A 12,807-nucleotide genomic window follows, 5' to 3' on the forward strand; every position below is an offset into this window, starting at 1 on the left:
GTTTCGTAACGTTTGTAAACGTTTGGCTTAAATTGCTAAAAAGGTGAAACGCTTGGAATTGTTTCGTAATGTTTCTAAACGTTTGGCTTTGTTTCATAACGTTTGTAAACGTTTGGCTTCAATTGCAAAAAAAGTGAAACATTTGCATTTGTTTCGTAATGTTTGTAAACGTTTGGCTTAGATTGCTAAAAAGGTGAAACGCTTGGATTTGTTTCGTAACGTTTGGCTTAAAATGCTAAAAAGGTTAAACGCTTGGATATGTTTCGTAATGTTTGTAAACGTTTAGCTTAAATTTCTAAAAAGGGGAAATGTTTGGATTTGTTTCGTAACGTTTGTAAACGTTTGGCTTAAATTGCTAAAAAGGGAAAATGTTTGGATTCTTCTCATAACGTTTTAAACGTTTGGCTTAAATCGCTGAAATGGGGAAACGTTTGGATTTGTTTCGTAACTTTTCTAAACATTTGGCTTAAATTTCTAAAAAGGTGAAACGCTTGGATTTATTTCGTAACTTTTGTAAATGTTTGGCTTTGTTTCGTTACGTTTGTAAACATTTTGCTTAAATTGCTAAAAATGTGAAACGTTTGGATTTGTTTCATAACGTTTTAAAAGTTTGGTTTTGTTTCTTATCGTTTGTAATCATTTTGCTTAAATCGCTTAAAAGGTGAAACGCTTGGATTTGTAAACGTTTGTCGTAAAATCGCTAAAAAGGTGAAACGTTTGGATTTGTTTCGTAACGTTTGTAAACGTTTGGCTTAAATTGCTAAAAAGGTAAAACGCTTGGATTTGTTTCGTAACGTTTTAAACGTTTGGCTTAAATCGTTAAAAAGGTGAAACGTTTGCTTTTGTTCCTTATAGTTTGTAAACGTTTGCTTAAATCGCTAAAAAGTTGAAACGTTTGGTTTAATTACAAAATGTTTGGCTTAAACCGTTTAAATGGGAAAACGTTTAGCATAAATCTCTAAAGAGGTGAAACACTTGGATTTTTTTTCATAACGTTTGTAAACATTTGTCTGAAATCACTTAAAATGTGAAACGTTTTGTTTTGTTCCGTAACGTTTGTAACATTTGGCTTAAATCGCTAAAACTGTGAAACGTTTGGATTTGTTTCGTAACGTTTCAAACGATTGGTTTTGTTTCGTAGCTTTCGTAAACGTTTGGCTTAAATCATTAAAAAGGGGAAACATTTGGATTTGTTTCGTAACGTTTGTAAACATTTGGCTGAAATCTCTAAAAAGAGGAAAATTTTAGATTTGTTTCATAATGTTTGTAAACGTTTGGCTAAAATCGCTATAAAGGGGAAACGTTTGGATTTGTTTCGTAACATTTGTATACGTTTGGCTTATATCGCTAATATGGGGAAATGTTTGTATTTGTTTCGTAATGTTTATAAACGTTTGGCATAAATCACTAAAAAGGTGAAATGTTTGGATTTGTTTTGTAACGTTTGTAAACTTTTGGCTTAAATTACTAAAAAGAGGAAACGTTTGGATTTGTTTCGTAACGTTTGTAAACGTTTGGCATAAATCGCTAAAAAGGTGAAACATTTGGATTTGTTTCGTAATGTTTGTAAACGATTGGCATAAATTGCTAAAAAGGTGAAACGTTTGGATTTGTTTCGTAACGTTTGTAAACGTTTGGCTTTAAATAGCTTAAAAGGTGAAACGTTTGGATTTGTTTTCTAAAGTTCGTAAACGTTTGTTTTAAATCACTTAAAAGGTGAATCATTTGGTTTTTTTCGTAACGTTTTTAAACGTTTAGTTTAAATTGCTAAATAGGAGAAACGATTGGATTTGTTTCGTAGCGTTTGTAAATATTTGGCTAAAATCGCTAGAAAGGTAAAACATTTGTATTTATTTCGTAACGTTTGTAAACGTTCGGCTTAAATCGCTAAAAAGGTGAAATCTTTGGTTTTGTTTTCTAACGTTTGGTAACGTTTGGCTTAAATAGCTAAAAAGGTGAAACATTTGGTTTTGTTTCGTAACGTTTGTAAACTTTCGGCTTATATCGATAAAAAGGGGAAACGTTTGGATTTGTTTCGTAACGTTTGTAAACGTTTGACTTGAATTACTAAAAAGGTGAAACATTTGGATTTGTTTCGTAAAGTTTGTAAACGATTGGTTTTGTTTCGTAATGTTTGTAAACGTTAGGCTTATATCGCTAAAAAGGTGAAACGTTTGGATTTGTTTCGTAATGTTTGTAAACGTTTTGCTTCAATCGCAAAAAAGGTGAAACATTTGGATTTGTTTCGTAGCGTTTGTAAACGTTTGGCTTAAATCGCTAAAATGGGGGAACGTCTGGATTTGTTTCGTAACGTTTGTAAACGTTTCAATTTGTTTCGTAACGTTTGTAAACGTTTGGTTTTGTTTCGCAACGTTTATAAACGTTTGGCTTAAATTGCTAAAATGGAGAAACGTTTGGATTTTTTTCGTAATGTTTGTAAACGTTTGGTTTGAATAGCAAAAAAGGTGAAATGTTTGGATTTGTTTCGTAATGTTTGTAAACGTTTGGCTTAAATAGCTAAAAATATGAAACGTTTGGATTTGTTTCGTAATTTTGGTAAACGTTTGGCTTAAATCGTTAAAAATGTGAAACGTTTGAATTTATTTCGCAACGGTTTAAATGTTTGGAATTGTTTCGTAACGTTTGTAAACGTTTGGCTTAAATCGCTAAAAAGGTGAAACAGTTGGATTTGTTTCGTAACGTTTGTAAACGTTTGGCTTAAATTGCTAAAAAGGTGAAACGCTTAGATTTGTTTCGTAACTTTTATAAACGGTTGACTTAAATCGCTAAAGAGGTGAAAAGTTGGATTTTTTTCGTAACGTTTGTAAACGTTTGGCTTTAAATCGCTAAAAAGGTGAAATTTTTGGATTTGTTTTGTAATGTTTGTAAACGTTTGTTTTAAATCACAAAAAAGGTGAAACATTTGGTTTTGTTTCGTAACGTTTGTAAATGTTTAGTTTAAATTGCTAAAAAGGTGAAAAGATTTGATTTGTTTCGTAGCGTTTGTAAACATTTGGCTTAAATTGCTAAAAAGGTGAAACATTTGAATTTATTTCGTAACGTTTGTAAACATTCGGCTTAAATCGCTAAAAAAGTGAAATATTTGGTTTTTTTCTAACGTTTGCTAACGTTTGGCTTAAATAGCTAAAAAGGTGAAATATTTTGTTTTGTTTCGTAACGTTTGTAAACGTTCGGCTTATATTGATAAAAAGGGGAAACGTTTGGATATGTTTCGTAACGTTTGTAAACGTTTGACTTGAATTACTAAAAAGGTGAAATGTTTGGATTTGTTTCATAAAGTTTGTAAACGATTGGTTTTGTTTCGTAATGTTTGTAAAAGTTTGGCTTAAATTGCAAAAAATGTGAAATGCTTGGATTTGTTTCGTAATGTTTTAAACGTTTAGATTTTTTTCGTAACGTTTGTAAACATTTGGCTTCAATCGCTAAAACGGTGAAACGTTTGGATTTGTTTCGTATCGTTTGTAAACGTGTGGCTTAAATAGCTGGTAAGGTGAAACATATGAATATGTTTCGTAACGTTTTAAACGTTTGGGTTAAATAGTTAAAATGCGGAAACATTTGGATTTGTTTCGTAACGTTTGTAAACGTTTGACTTAAATCGCTAAAAAGGTGAAACGTTTGGATTAATTTCGTAACTTTTGTAAACGTTTGGCATATATTTCTAAAAAGGTGAAATGCTTGGATTTGTTTCTTAATGTTTATAAACGTTCGGCTTATATCACTATAAAGGTGAAACGTTTGGATTTGTTTCGTAATGTTTGTAAACGTTTGCCTTCAATCGCAAAAAAGGTGAAACATTTGGATTTGTTTCGTAGCGTTTGTAAACGTTTGGCTTAAATCTCTAAAATGGGGAAACGTCTGGATTTGTTTCGTAACGTTTGTAAACGTTTCAATTTGTTTCGTAATGTTTGTAAACGTTTGGTTTTGTTTCGCAACGTTTATAAACGTTTGGCTTAAATTTCTATAATGGAAAAACGTTTGGATTTTTTTTGTAACGTTTGTAAACGTTTGGTTTGAATAGCTAAAAAGGTCAAATGTTTGGATTTGTTTCGTAACGTTTGTAAACGTTTGGCTTAAATTGCTAAAAATATGAAACGTTTGGATTTGTTTCGTAATTTTTGTAAACGTTTGGCTTAAATCGTTAAAAATGTGAAACGTTTGGATTTGTTTCATAACGGTTTAAATGTTTGGATTTGTTTCGTAATGTTTGTAAACGTTTGGCTTAAATCGCTAAAAAGGTGAAACGCTTGGATTTGTTTCGTAACGTTTGTAAACGTTTGGCTTAAATTGCTAAAAAGGTTAAACGCTTAGATTTGTTTCGTAACTTTTATAAATGTTTGACTTAAATCACTAAAGAGGTGAAAAGCTTGGATTTTTTTCGTAACGTTTGTAAACGTGTGGCTTTAAATCGCTAAAAAGGGGACCGTTTGGATTTGTTTTGTAATGTTTCTAAACGTTTGTTTTAAAGCGCAAAAAAGGTGAAACATTTGGTTTTGTTTCGTAACGTTTGTAAACGTTTAGTTTAAATCGCTAAAAAGGTGAAACGATTTTTATTTGTTTCGTAGCGTTTGTAAACATTTGGCTTAAATCGCTAAAAAGATGAAACATTTGTATTTGTTTCGTAACGTTTGTAAACGTTCGGCTTATATCGATAAAAAGGGGAAAGGCTTGGATTTGTATCATAATGTTTGTAAATGTTTGGCTTCAATCGCAAAAAAGATGAAACGTTTCGATTTGTTTCGTAACGTTTGTTAATGTTTGGTTTTGTTTTGCAACGTTTATAAACGTTTGGCTTATATTGCTAACATGGGGAAACGTTTGGATTTTTTTCGTAATGTTTGTAAACGTTTGGTTTGAATAGCTAAAAAGGTAAAATGTTTTGATTTGTTTCGTAACGTTTGTAAACGTTTGGCTTAAATTACTAAAAATGGGAAACGTTTGGATTTGTATCGTAATGTTTGTAAACGTTTGGCTTAAATTGCTAAAAATGTGAAACGTTTGGATTTATTTCGTAACGGTTTAAATGTTTGGATTTGTTTCGTAACGTTTGTAAACGTTTGGCTTAAATCACTAAAAAGGTGAAACGGTTGGATTTGTTTATTAACGTTTGTAAACGTTTGGCTTAAATTGCTAAAAAGGTGAAACGCTTGGATTTGTTTCGTAATGTTTGTAAACGTTTGGCTTTGTTTCATAACGTTTGTAAACGTTTGGCTTCAATCGCAAAAAAGGTGAAACATTTGCATTTGTTTCTTAATGTTTGTAAATGTTTGGTTTAGATTGCTAAAAAGGTGAAACACTTGGATTTGTTTCATAACGTTTGGCTTAAAATGCTAAAAAGGTCAAACGCTTGGATATGTTTCGTAATGTTTGTAAACGTTTGGCTTAAATTGCTAAAAACGGGAAACGTTTGGATTTGTTTCGTAACGTTTGTACACGTTTGGCTTAAATTGCTAAAAAGGGAAAACGTTTGGATTCTTTTCGTAACGTTTTAAACGTTTGGCTTAAATCGCTGAAATGGGGAAACGTTTGGATTTGTTTCGTAACTTTTCTAAACATTTGGCTTAAATTGCTAAAAAGGTGAAACGCTTGGATTTATTTCGTAACTTTGTAAATGTTCGGCTTTGTTTCGTTACGTTTGTAAACATTTTGCTTAAATTGCTAAAAATGTGAAACGTTTTGATTTGTTTCATAACGTTTTAAAAGTTTGGTTTTGTTTCTTATCGTTTGTAATCATTTTGCTTAAATCGCTTAAAAGGTGAAACGCTTGGATTTGTTTCGTAACGTTTGTAAACGTTTGTCTTAAATCGCTAAAAAGGTGAAACATTTGGATTTGTTTTGTAACGTTTGTAAACGTTTGGCTTAAATTGTTAAAAAGGTAAAACGCTTCGATTTGTTTCGTAACGTTTTAAACGTTTGGCTTAAATCGTTAAAAAGGTGAAACGTTTGTTTTTGTTCCTTAATGTTTGTAAACGTTTGCTTAAATCGCTAAAAAGTTGAAACGTTTGGTTTAATTACAAAACGTTTGGCTTAAACCGTTTAAATGGGAAAACGTTTAGCATAAATCGCTAAAGAGGTGAAACACTTGGATTTTTTTCATAACGTTTGTAAACATTTGGCTGAAATCACTAAAAATGTGAAACGTTTTGTTTTGTTCCGTAACGTTTGTAACATTTGGCTTAAATCGCTAAAAATGTGAAACGTTTGGATTTGTTTCGTAACGTTTCAAATGTTTGGTTTTGTTTCGTAAATTTTGTAAACGTTTGGCTTAAATCATTAAAAAGGGGAAACATTTGGATTTGTTTCATAACGTTTGTAAACATTTGGCTGAAATCTCTAAAAAGAGGAAAATTTTAGATTTGTTTCATAACGTTTGTAACCATTTGGCTCAAATCGCTAAAAAGGTGAAACGTTTGGATTTGTTTCCTAACATTTGTAAACGTTTGGCTTATATCGCTAATATGAGGAAACGTTTGTATTTGTTTCGCAATATTTGTAAACTTTTGGCTTAAATCGCTAAAAAGGTGAAATGTTTGGATTTTTTTCGTAACGTTTGTAAACGTTTGGCTTAAATTGCTAAAAAGGGAAATGTTTGGATTTATTTCGTAACGTTTGTAAACATTTGGCTTCAATCACTAAAAATTTGTAAAGGTTTGGCTTAAATCACTAAAATGGTAAAACGTTTGGATTTGTTTCGTAACGTTTGTAAGCGTTTGGCATAAATCGCTAAAAAGGTGAAACGTTTCGATTTAAATTGCTAAAAAGGTGAAACGTTTGGATTTGTTTCGTAACGTTTGTAAACGTTTGATTTTAAATCGCTTAAATGGTGAAACGTTTGGATTTGTTTGGTAACATTTGTAAACGTTTGTTTTAAATCTCTAAAAAGGTGAAACAGTTTGTTTTGTTTCGTAACGTTTGTAAACGTTTAGTTTAAATTGCTAAAAAGGTGAAACGATTGGATTTGTTTCGTAGCGTTTGTAAACATTTTGCTTAAATCGCTAAAAAGGTGAAACATTTGTATTTTTTTCGTAACGTTTGTAAACGTTCGGCTTAAATCGCTAAAAAGGTGAAATCTTTGGTTTTTTTGTAACCTTTGCTAACGTTTGGCTTAAATAGCTAAAAAGGTAAAACAATTAGTTTTGTTTCGTAACCTTTGTAAACGTTCGGCTTAAATCGATAAAAAGGGGAAACGATTTGATTTGTTTTGTAACGATTATAAACGTTTGGCTTGAATTGCTAAAAAGGGGAAACGTTTTGATTTGTTTCGTAAAGTTTGTAAACGATTGGTTTTATTTCGTAATGTTTGTAAACGTTTGGCTTAAATCGCTAAAAAAGTGAAACGTTTGGATTTGTTTTTTAATGTTTTAAACGTTTAGATTTGTTTCGTAAAGTTTGTAAACATTTGGGTTCAATCGCTAAAAAGGTGAAACGTTTGGACTTTTTTCGTATTGTTTGTAAACGTTTGGCTGAAATCGCTGAAAAGGTGAAACGTTTGAATATGTTTCATAACGTCTTAAACGTTTGGCTTAAATCATTAAAATGTGGAAACATTTGGATTTGTTTCGTAACGTTTGTAAATGTTTGACTTAAATCGCTAAAAAGGTGAAACGTTTGGATTTGTTTCATAACGTTTATAAACGTTTGCCATATATTGCTGAAAAGGTGAAACGCTTGGATTTGTTTCTTAACGTTTGTAAACGTTCGGCTTATATCGCTAAAAAGGTCAAACGTTTGAATTTGTTTCGTAATGTTTGTAAACGTTTGGCTTCAATAGCAAAAAAAGGTGAAACAATTGGATTTGTTTCGAAGCGTTTGTAAACGTTTGGCTTAAATCGCTAAAATGGGGAAACGTTTGGATTTGTTTCGTAACGTTTGTAAACGTTTCGATTTGTTTCGTAACGTTTGTAAACGTTTGGTTTTGTTTCGCAACGTTATAAACGTTTGGCTTAAATTTCTAAAATGGAGAAACGTTTGGATTTTTTTCGTAATGATTGTAAACGTTTGGCTTGAATCGCTAAAAGGTGAAATGTTTGGAGTTGTTTCGTAACGTTTGTAAACTTTTGGCTTAAATTGCTAAAAATGTGAAACGTTTGGATTTGTTTCGTAATGTTTGTAAATGTTTGGCTTAAATCTCTGAAAATGTGAAACGTTTGGATTTATTTCGCAACGTTTTAAATATTTGGATTTGTTTCGTAACGTTTGTAAACGTTTTGCTTAAATCGCAAAAAAGGTGAAACGTTTGGATTTGTTTCATAACTTTTGTAAACGTTTGGCTTAAATTGCTAAAAAGGGGAAACGCTTAGATTTGTTTCGTAACTTTCATAAACGTTTGGCATAAATCGCTAAAGAGGTGAAACACTTGGATTTTTTTCGTAACGTTTGTAAACATTTGGCTTAAATCACTAAAAAATTTAAACGTTCGTTTTGTTCCGTAACGTTTGTAAACATTTGGCTTCAATTGCTAAAAATGTGAAACGTTTGGATTTGTTTCGTAACGTTTTAAACGTTTGGTTTTGTTTCGTAATTTTTGTAAAAGTTTGGCTTAAATCATTAAAAAGGGTAAACATTTGGATTTGTTTCGTAACGTTTGTAAACCTTTGGCTGAAATCTCTAAAAAGAGGAAAATTTTAAATTTGTTTCGTAACGTTTGTAACCGTTTTGCTAAAATCGCTAAAAGGTGAAACCTTTGGACTTGTTTCGTAACATTTGTAAACGATTGGCTTATATCGCTAATATGGGGAAACGTTTGTTTTATTTCGTAAAGTTTGTAAATATTTGGCTTAAATCGCTAAAAAGGTGAAATGTTCGGATTTGTTTCGTAACGTTTGGCTTAAATAGCTAAAAAGGGGAAACGTTTGGATTTATTGTTAGTGATATGCACTAGGTCAATCATGTTTGACCATGTTTTGACTTCATCATTTTGTTATTTATTGATTGGCAGTTTTTATCATTTTATATTAATGATTAAAATACTTGAATGGTTAATTATTTATAAGGTCATCAAGTATGTGACTTGATAGTAGAACCCTTAGGTTTAATAAAATAATTATGTACCATCTATCCCTAATCTTAATAGAACATTGAGACTAGTATGATGTTAACTGATGATTATGTTTTACTAATCATGTATATGAGATATTAAGTCAAATCATAGGTGCTATTTGAGAAATAAGGCACTGGATGACCCACTGTGAGAATACTACATAGATCATTGTCATAAGTAATTCTCATTACAGTTTTATTAGTATAATCCTTTGACCTTGAAATCATCATGGATTTCTGCATAGCTATTTCATATTTTGATACAGTCTTACATTATCTTTAACATGATAATGGAATAGATTGTCATTGGATATGAAAGTAACTATGTGAGAAATGTGTCACGACCCAAAATCGAGGGTCGAGACCGGCGCTAGGGAGTGGGAGTGGTAGCTCCGAAACCCGTAGCAAGCCTAAAAACGAGTAGAAATTTTTCGCAATTCAAACATATATCAATATGTAAAATGTTTTCAGAAAATTTCTTTATGCAATACAATTATATAGATTTCAAAATATCTAAATTACTTTCTGAAAACCGATGCGAAACGATATTAGAAATCAGGGTCTTAATAAGCGATATCTCGCATTTAGCATTGCCCTGTTTCAACTTATGCCAATTCATAAAATAATAATCAATTCCATTCATGGATAATTGGTAAAGAAATAACACGAATAAAAAGCGTGATTTATATAAACTATGAACATACATTTATCATCTCAGAGTTAATAGCAAAATATCGTTTGACACAAAATATTATTTTTATACTGACATCTACTGACTGCTGCAGCGCTAGGATTTGAAGCATACTTCAATACATATACTTAAAAAATTGCAGACTTCCGGAACAAGAATGGAAGTCCTTGCCTTCAAAATACTATCACCTGAAATAAAACACTGTTGGGGGGTCAGACGACGCTGAGTGAGTTCATATAATACTGCAGACAATTAATAAAAACAAAACATATTTTTATGTATCCAAATACGGAATCGAATGAAACCCTAAGTTCATTATGTTTCTTATTCATGACATTTATTATTCATTATGTTCTTCCGATTACAATCATACCGATACAATTCAAAGCTTAGTTATTGGCCCAAGTCCCGAGATAGTTCAACCGAGTTAAATGGGAGAGATACAGGTCCCGAGATAGTTCAACCGAGTTACCTTGTATCTCGATTAATGCAGTCCCGAGATAGTTCAACCGAGTTACTAGCATTAATCATTTTCTGATGCAGTCCCGAGATAGTTCAACCGAGTTACTAGCATCAGTCGATATTAAAGGATATTCTTTATGGCTTCATATTTTACTGAATATTCGTTTGTATTTTATGTATATTCAGTTTATTATGACTGGTGTACACACAGTTCTATTGTTGCCCAATAGATAGCTCGTTTCATCGGATCTATATAAGGGTTTTAAAACATTTAAATGCAATAAAACAATTTAAATAAAGCATTTGATAAAATAATGCAAGTATTAAAAATCGACAGTATTAATATAAACTCACCACTTGCTATTCCTAGTTTCCAAACCGGATAACGCTATGTCACGCTCCTCGAGTTCCGGGTCTCGTCGGTAGTTGCCTCGCCGGGTCTACACAAATACGATAACTAGACTCGATTAAAATGGATTCTAATCCGAAGGCGTTCTAGCTATATAATACTTAGCGAATAAATTCATTTCTATTGCCTCGGAATTAATCGACAATCTTTTAAAAATATAACTTCGTGTAATAAATAACATTAGTCCAAATGTTATTTATTAGTTATCCAATTTTGCTAAATTAAATTAATTATCGAGATAATCGATAATTAATTTAATAATTCCCTTTTCCATATTTTATAATCAACTTTAACTCAAAATGTCAAATTAATAATCAAATCATTAACGAGTTAACATTTTGTTAACTCAAAACTAGTTTTTCCAAAACTAGCTTAACTAGTCGACTTTGAACTATTAAAACGTTCCCGGAAAATAGCCCAAGTACCAAACAAACTTAACACTCTTATAGTCCGTAATCCCATCTACAATTTTCCTTTAGGTTCTAGACTGAAATAATAGTCCTAAAGTGTTGAAAATTTGTCCCGAAGTTGGTTCCCTAAAACTGTCATATTTGGCCGCAAAACATTCCACCATGGCTGCTGTTTCGGGCTAAGAAACAGAGCACGTAAACTGGTTATAATCCAAAATAAATTTAATATTCCTATAGTCCATGACGTTCTTTACAACCTTCATTTAGACCTCGGACTCAAAATCAAACTCGAAGGTGTCGGAAATTAGCTCCGAAGTTGCCTCCCCGGGCTGATTTATTGACAGCAAAACAGCCCTAAGGGCTGCTGTTTGCAGTCAAATCTGCAGCTATCATGCCACTGTTGTGGCAGCGGCTGTCCCACATTTTTGTTCTTTTTTCCGTAACGAACACAATGACACCAAAACCGACTCATTCCGACATTTCGTCAGCTCGCAATCCTCTCTCAAAGTTAGCTCCTCGCTATGTACTAATCCTTGTTTTAACTTATAATTTTTCACTTATATTAAAATTCTAACATTAAACTTAAACACCATTCTTATTATCATATAACCAACTTCATTTTAACTTTAAATATGTATCTTTTATACATTTTTCTTGCTTTTAGAATTATCTCTTAAAAACGCTTCAACGTCAACTTAAATTGTCGTAACTATTCGTCGCGAAACCTTTAAACAAACTCTTATTAATCCGAACCAATTACCATTCGAATAGGGGCTGTCTTAGTGTCAAAATTACGCTCCCTACGACGGCCGAGGGCTGCAATTGCAGCCCTCTAAGAGCTGCTCAGCTCTGCTCGCAAGAGCAGAGCTGAATTCTGCTCTTGGCAGAATTCTGCCTTCGGCAGAATTCTGCTTGTGAGCAGAATTTTTGCTGCTCTTGGTGAGCAGCAATTGCTGCTCACTGGAGCAGTTTCCGGCCGTCGGAGTCCGACTCCGACGTGCTCTCGAGGCCTAGCGAGATTCTTCCATTTATAAACTCAAAGCCAACTAATTCCAACTCTCAAATTCACGAACACACACACTTAATCCAATATTTAATCTCCACAAAACCAATTCAAAACACATCCAAATCTAAAACCATAAATTATACCTTGTCCGTATATGAGTCGACTCGTCAACCGAAAACAAGTGTCGGAATTCCAAGATATGCTCGCCGCCGTGAGAAGTGCTCAAAAGAGCATGATGGAGGTTGAAGAAGATAGCTTCGGCATCTTGAAAGGATGAGGGTTTTGGTTTATTTGTTCCATCTAATTGTTGATATGCAAGAGTAAATGAAGAGGTGGGATAATAGGTGTCCTCATTTGATTGAAATGAGGGGAAAAATAACCATATAGGTGTTTGAAGTATGCACCGCTTGCACTTAAACCTTTAAATTTCAATTGCTCCAATTTAATCCAAGTCGTTTTCATAATTACGCGGAACCTTGACGGTTATTCTTTATTGATAAATAATGGCTTCCATCGCATTATTTATTTATCCGGATCCAAATAATTTATTTATATCATTTTTCTTTTTCCGATATTCAAATTCCGCTAAATAAAATACTTTTGTCCAAATTTATAAATTTAATCTTAGCTCCTTTATTTTATTTTACGAACTTTATCGTAAAATTTATTAACTCGGGATTTTCCATTTAATTTTATTTTACTTTATTGATTTCTTCTTAGTCCCGCTAAAAATCCAATTTATAAAACAATAATATCCACTTAAATTATT

The 12,807-nt window shown here is 32.2% G+C and overlaps 1 long non-coding RNA gene across 1 annotated transcript; it reads right to left on the bottom strand.

Moving 5' to 3' along the window:
* Positions 1 to 9,698: 9,698 nt before the first annotated feature.
* Positions 9,699 to 12,204, bottom strand: LOC126667324 (uncharacterized). Its single transcript, XR_007638158.2, has 3 exons — positions 12,182 to 12,204; positions 10,568 to 10,653; positions 9,699 to 9,952 (listed from the first exon to the last, which is right to left on the bottom strand). It is a non-coding gene; the product is annotated as an uncharacterized LOC126667324 (long non-coding RNA).
* Between the last annotated feature and the right edge of the window lie 603 nt (positions 12,205 to 12,807).

This window comes from Mercurialis annua, linkage group LG2 (assembly GCF_937616625.2).
Source record: "Mercurialis annua linkage group LG2, ddMerAnnu1.2, whole genome shotgun sequence".
Lineage (NCBI taxonomy): Eukaryota > Viridiplantae > Streptophyta > Magnoliopsida > Malpighiales > Euphorbiaceae > Mercurialis > Mercurialis annua.